The sequence below is a fragment of the Mytilus edulis genome, unplaced genomic scaffold, assembly GCF_963676685.1.
Source record: "Mytilus edulis unplaced genomic scaffold, xbMytEdul2.2 SCAFFOLD_615, whole genome shotgun sequence".
Lineage (NCBI taxonomy): Eukaryota > Metazoa > Mollusca > Bivalvia > Mytilida > Mytilidae > Mytilus > Mytilus edulis.
This window is the reverse complement of record NW_027267581.1, coordinates 1-11,029: the sequence shown is the minus strand read 5'-3', so window position 1 is coordinate 11,029 and position 11,029 is coordinate 1.

Sequence of the window (11,029 nt, the reverse complement as noted above, 5' to 3'; positions counted from 1 at the left end):
AATGTATGCAACCATTAAAACTTTCAAAATCCCCAGCCTTCTTGACATACACATGAACTGTACCTAAAGCATTGACCAATATGATCTACAAACATCCAACGCTCGTGAGTACTGAATTGTATGCAACCATTAAAACTTTGAAAATGCTTTGTTTTTTTGACGTACACATTAACTGTACCTCAAGTACTGACTGATATTATCTACAAACATGAACCGAAGTTAATATATGAATAGCGGTTTAGGGCGACCAGAGGTAAAAAACGTCAATGAATGTGTTTGGTGACCAGAAGTAACCAAAGTGAACGATTGTGTTATGTGAGCATTATAGTAAGGTGACCAGAGGTCAACATAATGAATATATGTACGAGGTGACCAGAGGTTACCAACATAAATGAGTGTGTTATTTGATCAAAGAATCATTGTAACTGGACCAGAGGTAAACATTGTCAATATGTGTTCAAGGTGAGCAGAGTTAACCTAAGACAACATATGAAGAGTGGTGTCTGATCACCTTAGTCAATATTGCTAGTGTGAACAGTGTGTTACTTGCTATATTTTTATACCCTTCCCAAATTTGTTTCTTCATGTTTTATGACATAAACTACATTTGTAAAAAATTTTGGGTCATGGATTTTGAATTAATGTAATCACTCCTTTTGTAATAGCAACGTTGACAGTTTTGTGAACTTCTGATGAACAGACTCTACAGGCGAAAGGACTCAGTCTAACATGTATCAGGGGAAACGAGTACCAATTAATGTTAACGTTAAGTAGACACAGCCTGTTGGAAAGTTTTATTGTAATTTCTATGATAGAAAAAAAGAAGAATATTGTTCCAATCAAGGGCCCTTAAAGTACACATAAAAAATGCATCATGATTTGTATATGCATTTATCGGTTAGAAAGCAAAATTAAATTTGAAGGTCCCATCCAAAGGGTGAAAATAAAGGAAGCAAAAGGAGGTGTTCCACGCGGAATATTTGTATTTTATGAACTCTTACGTACGGTGACCTATAGTTGATAATGTCTGTGTCATTTTGGTCTTTTGTGAATAGTTGTCTCATTGGCAATCCGTTGAAAGTTTGCAAATATCCTTATGACCAAATTACACGGATGATAAATATTCACCATTTGTTACGTTGCCGTGTTCTAAGCGTATACATGCAGGTCATGAATTAATTTGTTGAATGAAATCAAATTGGAGCTTATAATTCTTCTATACAACAAGTATTGTTGACCTATTGCTTATAGTTTAAGAAAAATTGACCAAAACACAAAAAATTAACCTGAGCAATGAACCGTGAAAATGAGATCAAAGTCAATTAAACCTGCGAGACTTTATTTAGAATATCGTTGATCATCTCAACGAGATTGATTTTCTCGCTTGAACCGGGACGGGCGAAATCGAGAAAGGCAATCGAGTTGAGATGACCAATGATAATCTGTTTATAGCTATTCTAGCAACGCCACGTGCCTGCTTAGTTTTTAGCTATAATTTTCCTTCTCAAGCAAGTAGCACGAACTGAAAAATTATCACAAAAAAAGATCAAAGGCAAAATGCACAAAATAGCGATAATGACAAATACATAATGATATATTTGCATACAACAAATAATAATATTAACGGTACCAATTTTCTTGCACCAGATGCGCATTTCGACAAAACATGTCTCTTCAGTGATGCTCGTGGCCAAAATATTTGAAATCAAAAGCTTATATAAAAGATGAAGAGCTATAATCCAAAAGGTCCAAGAAGTATAGCCAAATCCGTTGACCTATTGCATATAGTAATAGAAAAAAAGACCAAAACTCAAAACACTTAACTGTAACCACTGAACCATGAAAATGAGTTCAAGGGCCAATTGACACCTGCCAGCTAGACATGTACACCTTACAATCATTCCATACATCAAATATAGTAAACCTATTGCAAACAGATTAAGAAAAACAGACCAAAACACAAAAACTTAATTATAACCATTAAACCAAGAAAATGAGGTCAAGGTCAGATAACACCTGTCAGTTGGGCATGTACACCTGACAGTCCTTCCATACACCGAATATACAAGACCTATTTCTTAGAGTATCTAAGATATGGACTTGACCACCAAAACTTAACCTTGTTCCCTGATCAAAAAATGAGGTTGAGGTCAAGTGAAATCTGTCTGACGGGCATGAGGATCTTGCAAGGTACGCACATACCAAATATAGTTATCATATAACTCATATTACTAGTACTCTTAATAGGAGAGAAATTAACATTAAAAAAAAATCTTAACTATTTTCAAGTCGTCACACAACCATAAAAATGAGGCCAAGGACAATGGACATGTGACAGACGGGAACTTCGTAACATGAGGTATCTATATACAAAGTATGAAGCTTCCAGGTCTTCCACTTTCTAAAATATAAAGCTTTTAGGCAGGTAGATAACGCCGCCACCGAAGTCGCCGCCCTATCCTTGTAGCGAGCTTTCTACGACATGTGTCCCAGGTTCGACAAATACCTGAAACATATCTTCTAGCATACATTAATGTTTAACTACCTTTCGATTGCTGTTCTTCATTCTACAATAGCTATTAAGACATCAAACTTCATTATAAAATGAGAACCCTTTTGTTTCAAATTGTTAGTGTGCATAGTAGAATAAGCCACGAAGCAAGAGCCCCACGTGAGCTGTGGTCTGTTGATGAAGTGGTAGTAGGTTCTTCTCTAAAAAAACGATTACTTTTAGCCGTCGTGAAGAAGCTCAATGGAATTTACATTATATTTTGGAGAAATTGTCTCTTTAATGATGATAATTCAATAAATGGAAATAAACTAAGAACCTACAGAAAATTTAAAGTAAAGTATGAACTAGAAAAGTACCTTATATTGAATTTAGATAAAAATGTTACAAAAAATTATGCTAAAATAGGAATAAGTAATTATAGTATGTTGGCTGTTGATCGCGGTAGATACAACAAAACAGCTTTAGAAAATAGAATATGTCCTTTATGCCATAAAGAGGTGGAAGATGAATTTCATTTTATCATAACATGTTCAGAAATTAATAAAACTAGGATCAAAATGTTAGATGAAATTTCTAATATTGTCCCTGTTTTAATAAATCAAGATTTTTTAAATTTTTATACGACCGCAAAATTTGAAAAAAATTTCGTCGTATATTGCTATCACGTTGGCGTCGTCGTCTGCGTCGTCGTCGTCGTCGTCGTCGTCGTCGTCCGAATACTTTTAGTTTTCGCACTCTTACTTTACTAAAAGTAAATAGAAATCTATGAAATTTTAACACAAGGTTTATGACCACAAAAGGAAGGTTGGGATTGATTTTGGCAGTTTTGGTCCCAATATTTTAGGAATTAGGGCCAAAAAGGGCCCAAATAAGCATTTTCTTGGTTTTCGCACTATAACTTTAGTTTAAGTAAATAGAAATCTATGAAATGTTGATACAAGGTTTATGACCACAAAAGAAAGGTTGGGATTGATTTTGGGAGTTTTGGTACCAACAGTTCAGAAATTAGGGGCCAAAAAAGGGCCCAAATAAGCATTATTCTTGGTTTTCGCACAATAACTTTAGTATAAGTAAATAGAAATCAATGAAATTTAAACACAATGTGTATGACCATAAAAGGAAGGTTGGTATTGATTTTGGGAGTTAAGGTCCCAACAGTTTAGAAATTAGGGGCCAAAAAGGGACCCAAATAAGCATTTTTCTTGGTTTTTGCACCATAACTTTAGTATTTATAAATAGAAATTTATGAAATTTAAACATAAGGTTTATGACCATAAAAAGAAGGTTGGTATTGATTTTGGGAGTTTTGGTCCCAACAGTTTAGGAATAAAGGGCCCAAAGGGTCCAAAATTAAACTTTGTTTGATTTCATCAAAAATTGAATAATTGGGGTTCTTTGATATGCCAAATCTAACTGTGTATGTAGATTCTTAATTTTTGGTCCGTTTTCAATACTATAAGCAATAGGTCTAGTATATTCGGTGTATGGAAGGACTGTAAGGTGTACATGTTCCAACTGGGCAGGTGTCATCTGACCTTGACCTCATTTTCATGGTTCAGTGGTTATAGTTAAGTTTTTGTGTTTTGGTCTGTTTTTCTTATACTATATGCAATAGGTCTACTATAATTGGTGTATGGATGATTGTAAGGTGTACATGTCTAGCTGACAGGTGTCATCTGACCTTGACTCATTTTCATGGTTCAGTGGTTATAGTTAAGTTTTTGTGTTTTGGTCTGTTTTTCTTATACTATATGCAATAGGTCTACTATAATTGGTGTATGGAATGATTGTAAGGTGTACATGTCTAGCTGACAGGTGTCATCTGACCTTGACCTCATTTTTCATGGTTCAGTGGTTATAGTTAAGTTTTTGTGTTTTGCTCTGTTTTTCTTATACTATATGCAATAGGTCTACTATAATTGGTGTATGGAATGATTGTAAGGTGTAGATGTCTAGCTGACAGGTGTCATCTGACCTTGACCTTTTTTTTAATGGTTCAGTGGTCAAAGTAAGTTTTTAGTTTTGGTCTATTTTTCTAATACTTTATGCATTAGGTCAACTATATTTGGTGTATGGACATATTTTATGATCTTTATGTTGGTTAGGCTGGTTTAATTTGACTTTGACCTCATTTTCACGGTCCATTGCTAAGTTTTAAGTGTTTGTGTGTTGTGGTCTGTTTTTCTTTATTTATAAGCAATAAGTCAACTATATTTGTTGTATTGAAAAATTGTTAGCTGTACATGGTCTGCCTGGCATGGTTCATCTGACCTTGGCCTCATTTTCATGGTTGATTGATAAATGTTTCCTTTTCTTGGTTAATGTTGAGTTTATGTGACAGTTGTAATAAAGCTTTATATTTAGGTCTATCAAGATAGTATCAGGAATTAGTAAAGAAGGCGAGACATTTCAGTGTGTGCACTCTTGTGGTGTAGTAAGATAGTACTTTAATGTTAGATGGGCTATCTATTGAACCATGCTTGATGTAATTGGTTTTTTTTTTGTGTAGCGCGATAGTACTACGATTTTATATGGTATATCTATTGAAACATGCTTGGTATATTTGGATTTTATTGTTTAGTAAGATTGTACTATCATGTAAGATGGTCTATCTATTGAAACATGTTTGGTATATTTGGTTTTTATGGTGTAGTAATATAATTATATGATGTTAGATGGTTTATCTATTGAAACATCCTTGGTATAATTGGTTTTTATTGTGTAGTAAGATAGTACTATAATGTAAGATGGGCTATCTATTGAAACATCCTTGGTATAATTGGTTTTTATGGTGTAGTAAGATAGTACTATGATGTTAGATGGTCTATCTATTAAAACCTGCTTGGTATAATTACTTTTTATTGTGTAGTAAGATAGTACTATGATGTTAGATGGTCTATCTATTGGAACATGCTTGGTATAATTGGTTTTTATTGTTTAGTGAGATAGTACTACGATTTTTTATGGTATATCTATTGAAACATGCTTGGTATAATTGGTTTTTATGGTGTAGTAATATAATTATATGATGTAAGATGGTTTATCTATTGAAACATCCTTGTATAATTGTTTTTTTATGGTGTAGTAAGATAGTACTATGATGTTAGATGGTTTATCTATTGGAACAGCCTTTGACCAAAGGGTCAAAAATTAAACCTTTGTTTGATTTCAACAAAAATTGAATGTATGGGGTTCTTCAATATGCTGAATCTAACCATGTATTTAGATTTTTATACGACCGTATATTGCTATCACGTTGGCGTCGTCGTCCTGCGTCGTCGTCGTCGTCGTCCGAATACTTTTAGTTTTCGCACTCTAACTTTACTAAAAGTGAATAGAAATCTATGAAATTTTAAAACAACGTTTATAACCACAAAAGGAAGGTTGAGATTGATTTTGGGAGTTTTGTCCCAAAATTTTAGGAATTAGGGGCCAAAAAGGGCCCAAATAAGCATTTTCTTGGTTTTCGCACTATAACTTTAGTTTCAGTAAATAGAAATCTATGAAATTTTGACACAAGGTTTATGACCAAAAAAGGAAGGTTGAGATTGATTTTGGGAGTTTTGGTCCCAAAATTTTAGGAATTAGGGGCCAAAAAAGGGCCCAAATAAGCATTATTCTTGGTTTTCGCACAATAACTTTAGTATAAGTGAATAGAAATCAATGAAATTTAAACACAAGGTATATGACCACAAAAGAAAGGTTGGGATTGATTTTGGGAGTTGAGGTCTGAACAGATTAGGAATAAGGGGCCAAAAAGGGGCCCAAGTAAGCATTATTCTTGGTTTTCGCACCATAACTTTAGTATAAGTAAATAGAAATCTTTGAAATTTAAACACAAGGTTTATGACCATAAAAGGAAGGTTGGGTTTGATTTTGGGAGTTTTGGTCCCAACAGATTTTTAGGAATAAGGGGCCCAAAGGGTCCAAAATTGAACTTTGTTTGATTTCATCAAAAATTGAATAATTGGGTTCTTTGATATGCCCTGATCTAACTGTGTATGTAGATTCTTAATTTTTGGTCCGTTTTCAAATTGGTCTACATTAAATACCAAAGGGTCCAAAATTAAACTAAGTTTGATTTTAATAAAAATTGAATTCTTTGGCTTTTTGATATGCTGAATTTAATCATGTACATAGATTTTTGATTATGGGCCCAGTTTACAAGTTGGTTCAAATCAGGATCCAAAATTATTATATTAAGTATTGTGCAATAGCAAGAAATTTTCAATTGCACAGTATTCAGCAATAGCAAGAAATCTTCAATTGCACAGTATTGTGCAATAGCAAAAAATGTTCAATTGCACAGTATTGTGCAATAGCAAGAAATCTTCAATTGCACAGTATTGTGCAATAGCAAATATTTTCAATTGCACAGTATTGCGCAATAGCAAGAAATATCTAATTGCACAATATTGTGCAATAGCAAGAAATTTTCAATTGATTGGAGTTATCTTTCTTTGTCCAGAATAGTAGTTGAATCAACTTAAATCATTGTTTTATACAATGCACAATGTATATTCACTTTTACTACCAACTGATAAATTAAAACACTCTTTACCATTCAGTGATAACAAGCACTTTTTGTTACATTTTAATATTTTATGATGTATTTAAATGAGTAGTTATTGTTTCAAACTCCATTAGAAATTTGAATTGAGATCAGTTTTGAAAAAAGGGAAAGGGGGATGTGAAAAAAAAATGGTGGTGGGGGGGGGGGGGGGGGGGGGGGGGGGTTAATTTTTCTCATTTCAGATTTCATAAATAAAAAGAAAATTTCTTCAACCATTTTTTTGAGAGGATTAATATTCAACAGCATAGTGATTGCTCAAAAGACAAAAAAATTATTTTAAGTTCATTAGACTACATTCATTCTGTGTCCAAAACCTATGCTGTGTCAACTATTTAATCACAATCCAAATTTAGAGCTGAATCCAGCTTAAATGTTGTGTCCATACTTACCCCGACCGTTCAGGGTTCAACCTATGCGGTCGTATAAAGCTGCGCCCTGCGGAGCATCTGGTTAATATTTGGACCTGGTTATCAAATTGGTCCACATTGAGGTCTAATTAAAGGGATCTAAAATTGAACATGATTTGGTTTCATCAAAGATTTAATTCTTGGGGTTTTATGATATGCTGAATCTAACCATATATTTAGATTTTGGATATTGGACCATAATAGGTTTTTAAATGTCCAATTTGAAATTTTTAAGTTTTTATGTTTGAGTTGTTAGACCACATTCATTCTGTGTCAGAAAACCTATATTGTGTCAACTATTTATATTTATTTAATCACAATCCAAATTCAGAGCTTGTATCAAGCTTTTATGTTGTGTCCATACTTGCCCCAACCGTTCAGGGTTCAACCTCTGCTGTCGTATAAAGCTGCCCCCTTCGGAGCATCTGGTTGATTGAGGTGCCAATTTGGGCATAATTGGTTTTTAAATGTCCAATTTGAAATTTTTAAGTTTTTATGTTTAAGTTCATAGACCACATTCATTCGTGTCAGAAACCTATATTGTGTCAACTATTTAATCACAATCCAAATTCAGAGCTGTACCAAGCTTTATGTTGTGTCCATACTTGCGCCAACTTTTCAAGGTTTGACTCTGCGGTAGTATACAGCTGCGCCCTGCGGGGCATCTGGTTTGTTATTTTTTTGACTACTATAGAGCACTCTGCCACCAATACCCCAAAAGACATCAATCAGGTCTTCATAGGTGTGTGCATGACCTGATTTCAGTTTTTTTAAGCCCCCCCCCCCTCCCAATGTTCTTTGGATGAAATTATTTTAATATATTAAAAGTCGCTTTTTTTTTATTTCATTATAAACTAGGGATCATTCTGATTTCAGTGATATCTAGTTTTATACAAGTATCTTTATTAATCCTTCCACCACTAAGGGTCACTCATGCATAGTCCCTAAAATATGATGTCATAGAGAAAAAAAATGTTGATTGCACCCTTGTGTAGGTGCACTCAACTCCAATCTTAATTAACTAGGGAAAAGTGCCATTATTGGATATTAATAAAAACATAAAAAAGAGAACTGTTTTGAACAGAGGATTTATTTTATAGCTTAAAATACTGAAAGATTTGAACAAACAGTAAAATGATTCCATATTCTATAAAGAATTTGTGTTAGCATTTATAAGAAACATGATGTAGATGTTCTGGAAATTAAGTCTTACGAAAACAAAGGTCAAAAGACTGCTACTATAGTTTAATTCAACTTGTTTCATATTGTACTGTACAATGCACGCAAGTGACAAAATCCTCGTGTGTAAACTGTTAAAAAAGCGTGTATTACACGCGAATATCATGTCACTTGACATGTATGCCTGTATATCATCTTAAGATGGTACCTAACACTACAGGGAGATAACTCTGTAAAATCAGCAGAACGTTTTAATGACGTTGTGTTCATAAGGGAGGGCCTCATGGGGTTTTTGATTATGTGATTTACTTGGCCGTTTTTTTAATGATTATTTGATTATTAAGCCAAATATTTCATGATTATTTGATTACCTAGGACTGTATTTTTAGTTTATGATTATTTGATTACTAACGATAAGCAAATATTTAATGATTATGTGATTATATTGGCAAAAAAATGGTGATTATGTGATTACTAGGACCCCCCCCATGAGGGGCATCATAAGGGAGTATTAAGCTTCTCAATGATCAAAATAAGTGTTTGTCAAACTGCTATATAACCAGTGTAATTTTTTCTGATCAAACGGTTGGTTCAAACTTTTTGAAATTTTTATATTTTTGTCAAAGGGTCAAAGTAAATACTTTGTCAACATTTTAAGAAAATTAAAGGAGCCAAATTAATTTGAGTTAAAGTGTTGGGTACCACCTTAACGAATTTATATCACAGGTTCTACAGCAGTAATATTTTCCCCCAAAAAAGGCCTTACAGATACTTTATGATGACTGATTTTTGTAGGACCTTGCTTCAAGTAAAAATAAATTGCAAAGATGGTTTGAAATAAAAGCATATTTTGATTCACTAAGTAATTTAAATTTATTCATAAATATATTAATCCTTGTTCTTTACAATTTTAATCTTTTTTTCATAGTTGGTCCTATGGGAGTATTGTTGTGGGAGATATTTACACTCGGAGGGAATCCTTATCCATCTGTACCTGTGGAAAGATTATTTGAACTTTTAAAAGAAGGTCATAGAATGGGGCAGACCTCCATATGCTTCAGAAATAATTAATAAAACGATGCAGTCCTGTTGGCATGAGAATCCATCAGGGCGACCATCTTTCAATAACCTTGTTATTGATTTTAATAAAATGTTGACCTCTATGGACAACAGAAGTGAAGTAAGTATTTATTCTATAATTATGGAATTATCAGAAAAAATAAATAGTCAAAATGGTTTTTTTTATAAATTCATTTAAAGTTTGATATTTACTTTATAAATCTTGTTCTCAAATATATGTCTATATTATACAAATGTCAGTGTAATTTTGTATGTATTTTCTGTTAGGCCAGGGTTTTTCAATTTTGCTGGTTTACATATTTTTCACATTAAAAAGTCAGGTTGGTCGGTAGGAAAAAAAAAGTAAAAAATATCTTTCAAGACCACAAATATGTAAAAAAAAATATCTTTCACATTTCTAACAATATGAGTGGTATGCTATTTTGTCATCATTTCTTAAATTTGTTATCCTTGAAATTTAATTACTCAACGGTTATAAACAAAAAATGTATGGTATCCTCATCCAAGTTTTGTCTACAGACAAAGACAACATTATATTGTCATTTCACAAACAGATCCTCATAGTTGTCTTCCTGGAATTCATCAGTTGTCATGCATTCCTGTTTGAATATCAATAATGGAATTTTGGATCCTCAATGCTATTCAACTTTGTACTTGTTTGGCTTTATAAATATTTTAATATGAGCATCACTGATGAGTGTTATGTAGACGAAACGCGCGTCTGGCGTACTTAATTATAATCCTGGTACCTTTGATAACTATTTGTTATCCAAAAGGAAGATTTTTGTTTTTTTTTATTATTTATGAAACAAGAAAATTCCAAATTATTTTAACTTTAACTTGACGACTTCCACGTTTTGACAGGTTCATTTAATCTTTGAGGTGATACATCTTATTGAATTATGACAAAAAAGTGAAACAAACTTATTGTTATGGGTTTTGAACACAGGTTTCTCTCATCAAAATTATTTGGCTATTTTTAGCTCACCTAGCCTGAACTTTTACAAAAATCTCTGAAACTACTGGGCCAAACTTAACCAAACTTGGCCACAATCATCATTGGAGTAAAGTGTTTAAAAGATATAACCAAAATGGCCTCCATAGCTAAAAATAGAACATAAGGGGTAAAATGTAGATTTGGCTTATATCTCTGAAACCAAAGCATTTACATCAAATCTGACATGGAGTAATATTGTTAATCAGGACAAGATCTGTCTGCCCTGACATTTTCAAATGAATCAGACAACCTGCTTATTAATTAGTAGTTTTAAGTAAACT